Source organism: Polypterus senegalus, chromosome 1 (assembly GCF_016835505.1).
Source record: "Polypterus senegalus isolate Bchr_013 chromosome 1, ASM1683550v1, whole genome shotgun sequence".
Taxonomy (NCBI): domain Eukaryota; kingdom Metazoa; phylum Chordata; class Cladistia; order Polypteriformes; family Polypteridae; genus Polypterus; species Polypterus senegalus.
This window is the reverse complement of record NC_053154.1, coordinates 299,369,756-299,382,022: the sequence shown is the minus strand read 5'-3', so window position 1 is coordinate 299,382,022 and position 12,267 is coordinate 299,369,756. Positions and strand designations below refer to the sequence as shown.

The 12,267-nt window shown below is 36.3% G+C and overlaps 1 protein-coding gene across 1 annotated transcript in view; it reads left to right on the top strand.

Moving 5' to 3' along the window:
* fbxw4 (F-box and WD repeat domain containing 4) overlaps positions 1 to 12,267 on the top strand; it is a 243,968-nt gene that overhangs the window by 163,491 nt on the left and 68,210 nt on the right. The gene's annotated exons all lie outside the window — the stretch shown is intronic.

Here is a 12,267-nt window from a genome sequence, read left to right as displayed (position 1 = left end):
CACTATATATACATTTTAGTTACTGAAATTTGAGTGAAAGATCTTGAGATCAGTTAGTTATAATCACTAATCATTGTGCCAAAGAGTGATATGTTGTATATTAATTAGCACATGAATGTAAAAATCTTAATGTACTGTGCAAAAGTTAGTAAATTGCTTTATTGTTATTTATTTCTTTAGCACATTTTATATACATAATGTAGTTCAAAGTACTTGTAATATTTCTCCTAACATCTAATTTTAAATCATAGCATTTCTTGTGGGGAGCACAGTGGTTTATTATATGGGTTCCCTGGTTTCTGTTTTCCTATGACAGTCCAAAGACAACTATTAAGTTGAGAGATGAATCAAAAATGGTCTGGTATACGCGATTGTAGATTGATACTTCAGTATGCAATAAGATTCTCTTGAATCCTGTCCAGAGCTGCTTAATTGTCTCACTCCTACTGCTTCTGGGATCGACTCTTGACTTCCCATGCCCCAGTTTTAAGTTATGACACTGAAGAATATGAACGGTGAATTTACTTATGGCTAAACCTTAACTTAATCTATTAGGAAAATTATGCACATTCTTTGCATTTCAATACTGCTTCAGCTATCTACAGGTAAAAAAATGTCCCAATATATTATACATATATGTGTACGCTGGAAATTCTAAAATTAATTAATATGAATCTTTGTGCCAGACAACCTGTCTAGTGCCTGTTTGTGCTTTGCACCCAATGCCTCTTGAAAAGGCCTCAGCTCCCTGTAGTTCTTTATTTAAAAAGTAGGTTCAGAAAAGAATAAAAAAGGCGATATACATTGTTTCGTTATCATACCATTTGCGTTTAATGTATTTCACTACATTTCTTTGAGTGAAAATGTATTTCTTTCTACTTTGATGTCACTCATCAATTTTTTTTCATTCTGTAATGTTAGTTTATTTATTTATTATTTTTTTGTTATATTCCTGTAATCTCACTCATAAAGAATCTGACTTCTTCAACATAACTGTGTAAATCCTTTCCATGTATATGAAATGCAGAGGTGGTTTCTTTTATAGCAATCATAATTTAGATTCATGCATTACTAAACAAAAACTGAATTACATTGTATAAAATGAAAATAATGACAACAGATCCAGATTTAGTTTAATTTGATATTCTGAAATGATTTTGTGCATCTTCCAAAATACTATAGTGTACTATAAACAAATCATACTGTAAAAAGTAAACGGCAATATACTGAATTGCTACAAAATTTTATTTTAATAGTACAAATGTGTAGGTCATCCCAACTATTATATTTTGGACAGGGTTCCTACCTGGTGTTCAAATGCTGTTTTTAATTTTAATTATTTAATTATTTTAACTTTTTTTCTTTTATTTTTGTTAACATTGTTAATCATTTAGTTTCTTTATGTCTAGATATCTTTTTTCATATAGCATGTGTTTTGTGGACAAGGACCACTTGCCCATCACCACTGATTGAATACGCTAGGTGGGTGGAGAGTTCACCTGTATTTTTACTATTTTGATTTTTACTGATTTTCTTCCTTTTTATGATGCTTTGCTCTGTTCTTTGACTTGGCCTGTTGGATTTCTTATTGGGATTGTTGCCCTTTCAGGCAACTTTGGTGCCCCATGTTCCCACAGCCTTAGCATTGCCTGCTTCCTAGTAGGTCAATTGTCACAACCGGCGATGGACAAGGGTGAGGAAGTAAACAAGCGAGTGACTTATTTATGAAAATATTTTGACTCGCCCAGGGCATCTCCAGTTCCAAAGACTTCCCTCTGGCAACCATCTTTGTGCAGTGAAAACTAAAAGAACATGTTACCTATACAGTTTTTTTCAACAGGCAGTTATTTTAGCTAATCAGGTCCATGCTTCTACTCCGTATCTATGTATACCTGCACACTAGACAGTCTGGACATTTTAATTCTACTATCGGTTTAATTTTTGAAATGCCTTTATATGCTGCATCATATTTTATCATTTTATATTTTATATATATCTTTTGCATTCTGTGTTTCCCTTGTATGTTGCACCAATACTATCAAGACACATTCCTAGTACACATTAGTGTACCTGGCCAATAAAGTGAATTCTGTTTCTGATTCTGAAAGTAGTAACAGTTTATTCAAAACATGAGCTTTCCAAAAATGCAAACAGGGCATGTCTTCAAAATATAATCCAATAATTAAATAAACCATAAAATTGTGTCATAAAACCCAAATCTGTGCCACAGGGTGATTAAAATGCATGATTCCATAAATGTCCAAATCAGAAAGGTGAATTTACAAATGCTCTTCTCAGTTGTTCTCCTCAGATCCCCAGGCATCAGTGCACCACATACCAACCAAAACGCTACCTAATCTGGTACCCACAGACCTAGAGTTGCCACTTCCATTGGTCACCACAATTCCTGAGGCTTTGTGCCCTCTACCAGATGCTGTAGTGTCAGGACACCATCCCTTTTTCAGCTGCCAATGCCTTTCTCTCCCTCTAGCAAGCATCGCATTTCAGCACATCAGCTGTTGGGAACACATCCACCTCTCAGAGCTCACCCAGCCCTGTGTCCTGTTCTTCATAAACAAAGTATTAGTCAGGATTTTGTTAATTTCATCCTTTCCGTTTTTTTTTTGTTTCGTTTTTGTTTTTTATCTTTTTTAATCCCTTTTTTGCAATAAGTTCAGGGTCACCAATGACTCCACCGTGGTAGCAGAGCCTTCTTAATGTATGAGCACGATGGGCACTGGCCAGGGGCTACCAGTAGCACAGGGGCCCACAATGTTTCTGATGCATATGTATGTTTCTGTTTTGCTATCAAAACTGGGGTCCCAGTGCACAACTTTTCCCAGGGGCCAATCGTGCTGTCAAGACTGCCCTGCACGGTATGTCTCATAATCAGTGACGATGAGTCAGCATACATGGATAAGATACAAAAGCTCACTCAACACCCTCAAAACTAAAGGGATGGTCATTGACTTCAGGAGGCACAGAGCTGAGCCAGCCCCACTCTACATCAACAGGGACCTGGTGGAGAGAGTCACCTCATTTAAGTTTTTGGGAACTCACATCTCTGAGGACCTCTCCTGAACAGCAAACACTCTGGCGGTGGACAGAAAGTCCAAGCAGCAACTGCCTTTCCAGATTTCCTGATATGGATAATAGCAATGAAGGGGAAGCTAGTGTTGATCTTTCTAACACTCAACCATAGAGAGTGTTTTAGCAACTGCAATTTTAGCATGGTATGCTGGCGGTACAGAAGCAGACAGGAAAGATCTACGGTTTAATATCCACCTCAGAGAAAATCATTGGCTGCTTTCTGCCCTCCCTGGAAGATATCTCCAGTGCCCAATGTCTCTGCACTCCCAGGAAAATCATTAAAGACCTTTCCCATCCTGGTTACTCTTTGTTTACACTACTGTGCTCAGGCAGGTGGTACAAGAGCATTAAAAGTAGAACCAAAAGATTTGCAGATGGTTTTTTATCCCCGGGCCATCAGAATTTAAAGTTTTAAAAACACATAGAACTGTTATTTTTTTAATTTTCCAGTATGTATGATAATTATTTTAGTGGATAATAATTTCCACCCCTTATTTATTTATGTATGGTAATTATTTGTTATAGGATTTATACTTTTTATATTATTTGTTTGTCATTGTTTGTTGTACTTGCACCGTTTACAGAGTAGCTTTACAATTTCATTTTAATGGTACAATGACAATAAATGTTTTCTATTCTATTCTAACCTGCTCCCTTTCATGCATCTTTTTGCACTTAGCCAATGCCTCCTGATTATTGTGCAGCTGTCACCTGGCAATCATCAATTAACACCGGCACACACACCGGCATGTGTACACCTCCACACCAGGTTGAGCAACAAAGGTTGTGCCGCAACTAGTAAAACAATTAAAAGGAGTTAACAATTAAAACAATCCACACTCTGTCTCTCCACTGCAGCTCTTTTTGGCTTTTGTGCTCTTCAGAGCTTTCTTGTACCACAGAGCCCTCTGTAAAAATAAATCTTTTTATTGATAAAGATTTAGCATTTGCCTTCTTGTTACTAACTGGGGTTTGACCCCTGCTCCCCCCCACCACCTCTAATGGGCCTTTTGAAATATATTTTGGGACTCTATTTGCTAAGGAACCTCAAGTTCATGATACCAACAGTTAGTCATACAAGAACAGAGGAAGGCAAAAGCGGAACCATTATGTGTATTCCTGTAGGATAATAATAATAATAATAATAATAATAATAAAATCATTCTTTGAATTTATATAACGCTTTTACCAACATACAATGGGCTCATAGTTCTTAGCATAAAGATAATGTCAAATAAGCACAGTAAGTCACATAGTGCTACAACCCTTTCTTGATGAAGTAGCTCTCTCCAGACAAGATGTCAGTATACAGTTAATATTTTAAGATTGTGGCAGTGATATGTGAACTTACAGAGCAAGTTTACGAAGACATCTGTTGTCCCATATGCTGTGACATCATACACAATAGCTAGGATAATTTGCAAATCTGAAGTAGCACTCTGGATGCTACCAAGAGGTAAATATATGTTACTAAAGAATACTGGTGTAATGATTAATTTTAAATGATAAAAAACTATGTGATTTATAATTAGCTATTTATTCTTATTATATAAGTACATTTTCAATATATCCATAAAATGCCTTTTTCCAATTTAATGCTTAATTCAAAAAGATTTTCTAAAGCTCATGGAGTGATACATGTTGCAGAATTAAAATGTTTAAGTGACATGCAAGTTTTCCACAAAAAATAACTTTATTTATATATATATATAGTTATTTATTAACTATATATTATTTATAAAAACTTTATTTATTCATTTATTTTTTTAATTTTATTGATTTTATTGTAATCATTCCATACAAATAGATCAATTTTTACAAAAAATAGGATTGAAAGCAAATCAATCCCCACCCCTGAGAAAGAGGGTATGGCCAACGGAGTAAAACTTAAAAGCCTGTAAAAATACATAAATTGATGAGTTTAATAGGCGGATAAAGAATAATGGAGAAGAAAAAGAAATGGGAAGAGAATCTACTTCCTCAGTGCTTTAAGAGCTTATTCTAAAATATTATTGATTAGATCCTGCCAGGTTTTAAAAAAAGTTCTCCACAGATTCTCTGACTAAGAATTTGATTTTTTCCACTTTCAAATAGTTTACATCATCATTTACCCACTGACTTAAAAGAGGAGAGTTAGGATTCTTCCAGTTTAGCAAAATAAGTCTGCGTGCCAATAGTGTAGTGAAGGCAATCACAGTTTGTCCTTCTCCACTTTATGCCCATCTGGAAGAACACCAAACGCAGCTGTTAGTGGGTTAGGAGGGATTGTGACACCAAGGCTGTCTGAAAGGTACTTAAAAATTTTTGAGCAGAATAATGTTAATTTGGTGCAGGCCCAAAACATGTGACCCAGTGAGTCTGGGACTTGACTGCAGTGTTCACAGGGTGGATCTTGCTCTGGAAACATTTTGGACAGTTTTAAGCGAGACAGATGTGCTCGATATATAATTTTGAGTTGAATAATTGTATGCTTTGTGCATATGGAGCTCTTTGTGCATATGGACCTTCCACTCCTTCTCTGATATATTGAGTGAGAGATCTTTTTCCCACTTTCCTCTTGGATCTTTGAAAGGGAGGGACTGTAAAATAATTTTATATATTGCAGAAATGCTGAGCATTTCCTTGAAACTGAGCAATATTATTTCCAGCATAGAGGAAGGTACGAGATGAGGAAAATCGTGCAGGTTCTGTTTAACAAAGTTTCTAATTTGAGGATAGTGAAAGAAATGTGTTGCTGGAAAGTTACATTTGGAATGTAATTGCTCATAGGATGCAAAGATGTTGTCTATGTAAAGATCTCTAAGCAATTTAATCCCAAATGTTTTCCAGCTATTAAAAACTGCATATGTTTGCGAGGGTTGAAAAAGGTGGTACTCATGCAGAGGTGCCACAGATAAAAGATTCTCCATCTTAAAATGCTTTTTACATGGTCCCATATTCTGATTGAGTGAAGCACAATTGGGTTATTAGTATATTGGTGGTAACTTACATTTATTGGGGCACAAAGCAGGGAATATAAAGAAGTACTGCAGGATTTTATTTCTTTTGCAGACCAAGCCTGTGTATGTTCATTTATTTCTGTCCAGGTTTTTATAGCTTGTATGTTTGCTGCCCAGTAATAAAACTGAAAGTTAGGTAGAGCCAACTTTATTTTTGTTTTTGCATTTGGACAGCCCTTCTAACACCTAAAACCACAAAAATTGTAAAAGGAGATCTACACAAGTTAAAGGCCATTTTGTGCAAAATTAATTTAGAAAATAATAAATAGTGGGCCATTCTGTAAAGAAATATATTTATCAAATGCCATTTAGAATAGAGACATTTTGTCTAAATTAAAGCTGTTAACCTTATTGGGCAAATGCCAGTCTTTTGGCTAATGTAGTTTATTTCTTACTCTTAAAATTTTCAAGTACTGTTTATTAAATCTGTGCGTTTCCATTGTGATGCCATACAAACTAAAACTATTATATAGTAATCAAAGATAAACAAAAATAGCCTAATTATAAAAGAATCTGCTTTTTTGAACATTTAGGAAACCTAAAAAAATAAAAAAAAATTTCTCATTCTTTTTTTTGCAGAAAGATTAGCTTGCTCCAGTTCAAAGGAAACATGAAATTCCTTTTGGAAAGCTTAGGGTTTAAATCTTGTACGTCTCTGACTAGTTTCTGTAACACAATGGTTTACCTGCAGCTTAAATGTTTCGCACTTTTTTTTGTAAGAAGCTGCCGTTTCAGGGCTAATGACAAGTGCATTCTAGGTGGTAAAGATGAGGGGGGCTTTACAAGGAACACTGCATCACAGCCCCTTTCTTTTGGCTTCTGCTGAAGTGAAAATAAAATGAAGCTGTAGAAAACAGGATTAGGGTAATGAACAGACGGGATTTAGTTTTATCTTTCAATAGCAGGCTGTGAGTGACAGGGTGATCGACACAGCGTTCCAATACAGTGGCATTGCCTGATCTGCTTAAAGCTAAATGGGATTTTTTACTCAGCCCGTAAAGTCTCAGATACTACCTTGGGGCTTTTTAGGAAAGAATTTCCACAATGGGCAAATACTTCACTGATTCAGAGACTACAATGCCAAGTAAAGAGATTTAAAAATAAAAACCCCATAATAAACTAAAGGAGTTATGTGGAGCTCAGTAGGGATTTTTATGTTTCATTACAGTGACCTCTAGATAGGTTGCTTACAGTCAGGAAAACCAAGAATAAACCTGTACACTATAATATTTGAATTTCTAATTGATAAAATAGAATCAGTTGGTTTTGAACATTCTGTTGATTGCATTCTTTATTAGATTTTTGTTATTGATTTTTTTTCTTTACTGCACATTTTTCTTTTTGCAACATGTTGTATGAATTCATGTATCATTAAAATTACAGCATAATATTACATGAATTTCATGTTCAAATCAACATCTCTAGGAATGTATGCTTTAATTTCACTTATTGAAAAGCAGTACCAGTAGGAGGGAGAATAATAGGTTTAAGTTAAGAAGTCAGGCCATGGGTTTTCTGTAATAAGAAAAAAGGATACTTTCTATGGAAATTTTGAGTCCCTGCTCTCATAAGAGATTATATTTATCACTGGCAACATCAGTAGTATATGTCAACAAACCACCTACCCTATGTATGAAATGTTTGTCCTTCATTTTCTGTATGAATTATTGGTTGGTGTGAATTGTAGTGTAAACAAGATTTACCAAAGAATCTGTGGTGACAGTGGCAGTGTCATTCAATACCATGGTGCCAAATAAAATACCTAGAACCTGATAAAGAAAAGTGTACTCTGAATTATGAGCCTATACCCACGGAAGTCAAAACTAGATTATTAATTACAATAAAATTAAAACTGTAAATGAGACTAATATTTGTTTTTCTCTGAACATAACTACAGTGGTGTGTTTTAATGAGGTTTTACTCCTGTGTTAACAATGAAAAGACAAGCTAACTAGAGCAATTCATTTTTTGATGTGCCTATTCTTTTTTTCTTCTGGGCAGAAGGTTCATACTATAAATCCGATTATATTAAGTATATTTTGTAAAATATTATACAAATAGTTGTTTTGTAATATCAAAAGACATTAAACCCAAACATTTTAAACCAAGCTTTACAGGTGCTGGTCATAAAATTAGAATATCATGACAAAGTTGATTTCTTTCAGTAATTCCATTCAAAAAGTGAAACTTGTATATTAGATTCATTCATTACACACAGACTGATGTATTTCAAATGTTTATTTCTTTTAATTTTGATGATTATAACTGACAACTAATGAAAGTCCCAAATTCAGTATCTCGGAAAATTAGAATATTGTGAAAAGGTTCAATATTGAAGACACCTGGTGCCACACTCTAATCAGCTAATTAACTCAAAACACCTGCAAAAGCCTTTCAATGGTCTCTCAGTCTAGTTCTGTAGGCTACACAATCATGGGGAAGACTGCTGACTTGACAGTTGTCTAAAAGACGACCATTGACACCTTGCACAAGGAGGGCAAGACACAAAAGGTCATTGCTAAAGAGGCTGGCTGTTCACAGAGCTCTGTGTCCAAGCACATTAAGAGAGAGGCGAAGGGAAGGACAAGATGTGGTAGAAAAAGTGTACAAGCAATAGGGATAACTGCACCCTGGAGAGGATTGTGAAACAAAACCCATTCAAAACTGTGGGGGAGATTCACAAAGAGTGGACTGCAGCTGGAGTCAGTGCTTCAAGAACCACCACGCACAGACGTATGCAAGACATGGGTTTCAGCTGTCGCATTCCTTGTGTCAAGCCACTCTTGAACAAGAGACAGCGTCAGAAGCGTCTCGACTGGACTGCTGCTGTGTGGTCCAAAGTTATGTTCTCTGATGAAAGTAAATTTTGCATTTCCTTTGGAAATCAAGGTCCCAGAGTCTGGAGGAAGAGAGGAAGGCACAGAATCCACGTTGCTTGAGGTCCAGTGTAAAGTTTCCACAGTCAGTGATGGTTTGGGGTGCCATGTCATCTGCTGGTGTTGGTCCATTGTGTTTTCTGAGGTCCAAGGTCAACGCAGCCGTCTACCAGGAAGTTTTAGAGCACTTCATGCTTCCTGCTGCTGACGAACTTTATGGAGATGCAGATTTCATTTTCCAACAGGACCTGGCACCTGCACACAGTGCCAAAGCTACGAGTACCTAGTTTAAGGACCATGGTATCCCTGTTCTTGATTGGCCAGCAAACTCGCCTGACCTTAAATCTATGGGGTATTGTGAAGAGGAAGATGCAATTCGCCAGACCCAACAATTCAGAAGAGCTGAAGGCCACTATCAGAGCAACATGGGCTCTCATAACACCTGAGCAGTGCCACAGACTGATCGACTCCATGCCACACCGCATTGCTGCAGTAATCCAGGCCAAAGGAGCCCCAACTAAATATTGAGTGCTGTACATGCTCATACTTTTCATGTTCATACCTTTCAGTTGGCCAACATTTCTAAAAATCCTTTTTTTGCATTGGTCTTAATTGATATTCTAATTTTCCGAGATACTGAATTTGGGCTTTCATTAGTTGTCAGTTATAATCATCAAAATTAAAAGAGATAAACATTTGAAATACATCAGTCTGTGAGTAATGAATGAATCCAATATACAAGTTTCACTTTTTGAATGGAATTACTGAAATAAATCATCTTTGTCATGATATTCTAATTTTATGACCAGCACCTGTATATCCAACCCTTGAGCTGATTCAGAGGTAATCACCAGAGTCACTTTCAGAGTTATAATGTAAGGTATTTTTCAAATCCTAAGCTGCAGACCTCACATTTCTTTTATTCCTTCCATCTATGATTCTGTAGAACTCCTTCCAGCTCCACTCTGTGCACAAATGATTTTCCTTTGTGATGTGGTTTCTGCAGAGGCCATTCTACAGAGTCTGTTCTATTTTCAGTCAGAAATGCTCTTGACTTCTTACAAGCTTCTCTACTCTCCTGTTTCATTGTCCATCTTAACCTTTCATCAGCTTTTAGAGCTGATTAACCACTCTATGTTTATCTCATAAACACAGAATCACTGGTATTTGACCAGTCCTGCTGTGTCTCAAGGCATAACTGAACGTTCTCCATGGAAGCTCTCCTCTGATATCCCTCAAGAATATTTTCTTTTCCTGTATCAATTTCCTAGCACTTTGTTTTTTCTCTCCTGACCTTCTTTGCCTGTTTGTTAACAATAACCAGATCTTCCTTTCATTTGTTTATTTTAATAAAGTTAAGCTCAGCCCTACAAACTTCCTTGCTGCTGTCTCACCATGAATCATTGAACATCATTTTAAAAATTACCTCTCCAAATCCAGCATTGTGTATTTTCATTAGACATTATTGTGTATGGAAAAGTGTAGGAATTGTGGACGAAGACTTCAGACCAGACAGCAGGTGCGGTTATAAAGCAGCTTTATTTTTCAGAGTCACTGTGAGAAGAGTTTCAGAAAAGCAGACAATCAAATATACATGACAGCATCAGGGCTCTTCTGAACCCCGTCTGTTGGGTGTGGCAAATTTTTATACACCTAAAATGCGTGATTTAATATCATTATAAAATGTAACAGTCAACATGTTTATTATACACAATCCTTGAGCCCCTTCAACGCCCCTTGTACAACTTGATTTCTTGGCCCCTTTTGTTATGGCGTTCAGATGTAAGCTAAGGGAAAACGTGATAAGGCAGACTCATGTGTGGAATGCTTAGACCTTGAGTCCTTTGCACAATTGTAACTATCTATACTGATTCTAGATATGCTTTTGGAGTCTGCCATGATCATGGGGCATTATGGAAACTCAGGGGAGTCAAGACCAGTACTGGTAAGCCCATTCAGCATCAAAAACTAATAGAATCCCTCTTAGAGGCCATAACGAAACCATCAAAGCTAGCGATCGTTAAATGTCAAGCTCACACAGGAAAACAGGATCCTGTCAACAAAGGAAATGAGTTAGCTGATCATTTTGTTAAACGGCTGCGTATAATAACACACTAATCTCTTTATTCCAACAGAGAAATGACCAGGACACTGATAATCAAATTATTCAAGTAAGCCTTTGCCATAGAGGCAGTAAAATACTTGGATACAGTGTATCTTATCAAGGGAACAATACAGCAAGCTACAAGGAGGAGAATGATAAAGCAACTGTAAGAGAGATGAAAACTGACTTAAGCCATTTAACCAGGTTGAGTGGAGGCGTGTTCTGATTCAGGACCCACAACAGTGGCTACAGCTCAGCTAAATGAGCCACCAGAAACCTGCAAACAGGAACAAAGCACAAGAAGTCCCCGGCGACTTGAAAATAAATCACCCTAAAATGTCCAAATATTGTTGTTCTTATAGCTGAAAGAGCATACAATTTTTGCTATTATGTTCTAGAAAATAATCTGTAGGAAGAACAAAAATCCAGCTTTAATATCATTATAAAATGTAACAGTCAACATGTTTATTATACACAATCCTTGAGCCCCTTCAACGCCCCTTGTGCAACTTGATTTCTTGGCCCCTTTTGTTATGGCGTTCAGATGTAAGCTAAGGGAAAACGTGATAAGGCAGACTCATATGTGGAATGCTTAGACCTTGAGTCCTTTGCACAAATATTTTTCTGTTTGCTAAAACAAAGCATGCTTTTACGTGGTTTAGTAAAGCTTACTTCTCAGACATGAATTAGTACAAGGGAACGAAGAGAACATTTATCTTCCACAGAATTGTCCTTCACAAATGACACTCCCACAGTAGTATATTGTCAAGAACTATGGTATAACCTTGAATGATTTCCTTTCTTCATTGTCAAATACTTATTACTTCTGCCTCTACAACATCCTCAAAATCTGTCTATCCTTGGCTAAGTATGTCTCTCATTTTCTTATTCAGGTTCTTATTCTTTCTAGGATAGGTTACTGCAACTATCTTCTGGCAGAGCTCCAAACAATGAAGCATTTCCAGAATAATGCAGTCCAATTAACAACAACAACAACATTTATTTATATAGCACATTTTCATACAAAAAATGTAGCTCAAAGTGCTTTACATAATAAAGAATAGAAGAATAAAAGACACAGTAAGAAAATAATACAAGTCAACATCAATTAACATAGAATAAGAGTAAGGTCCGATGGCCAGGGTGGACAGAAAAAACAAAAAAAACTTCAGATGGCTGGAGAAAAAAATAAAATCTG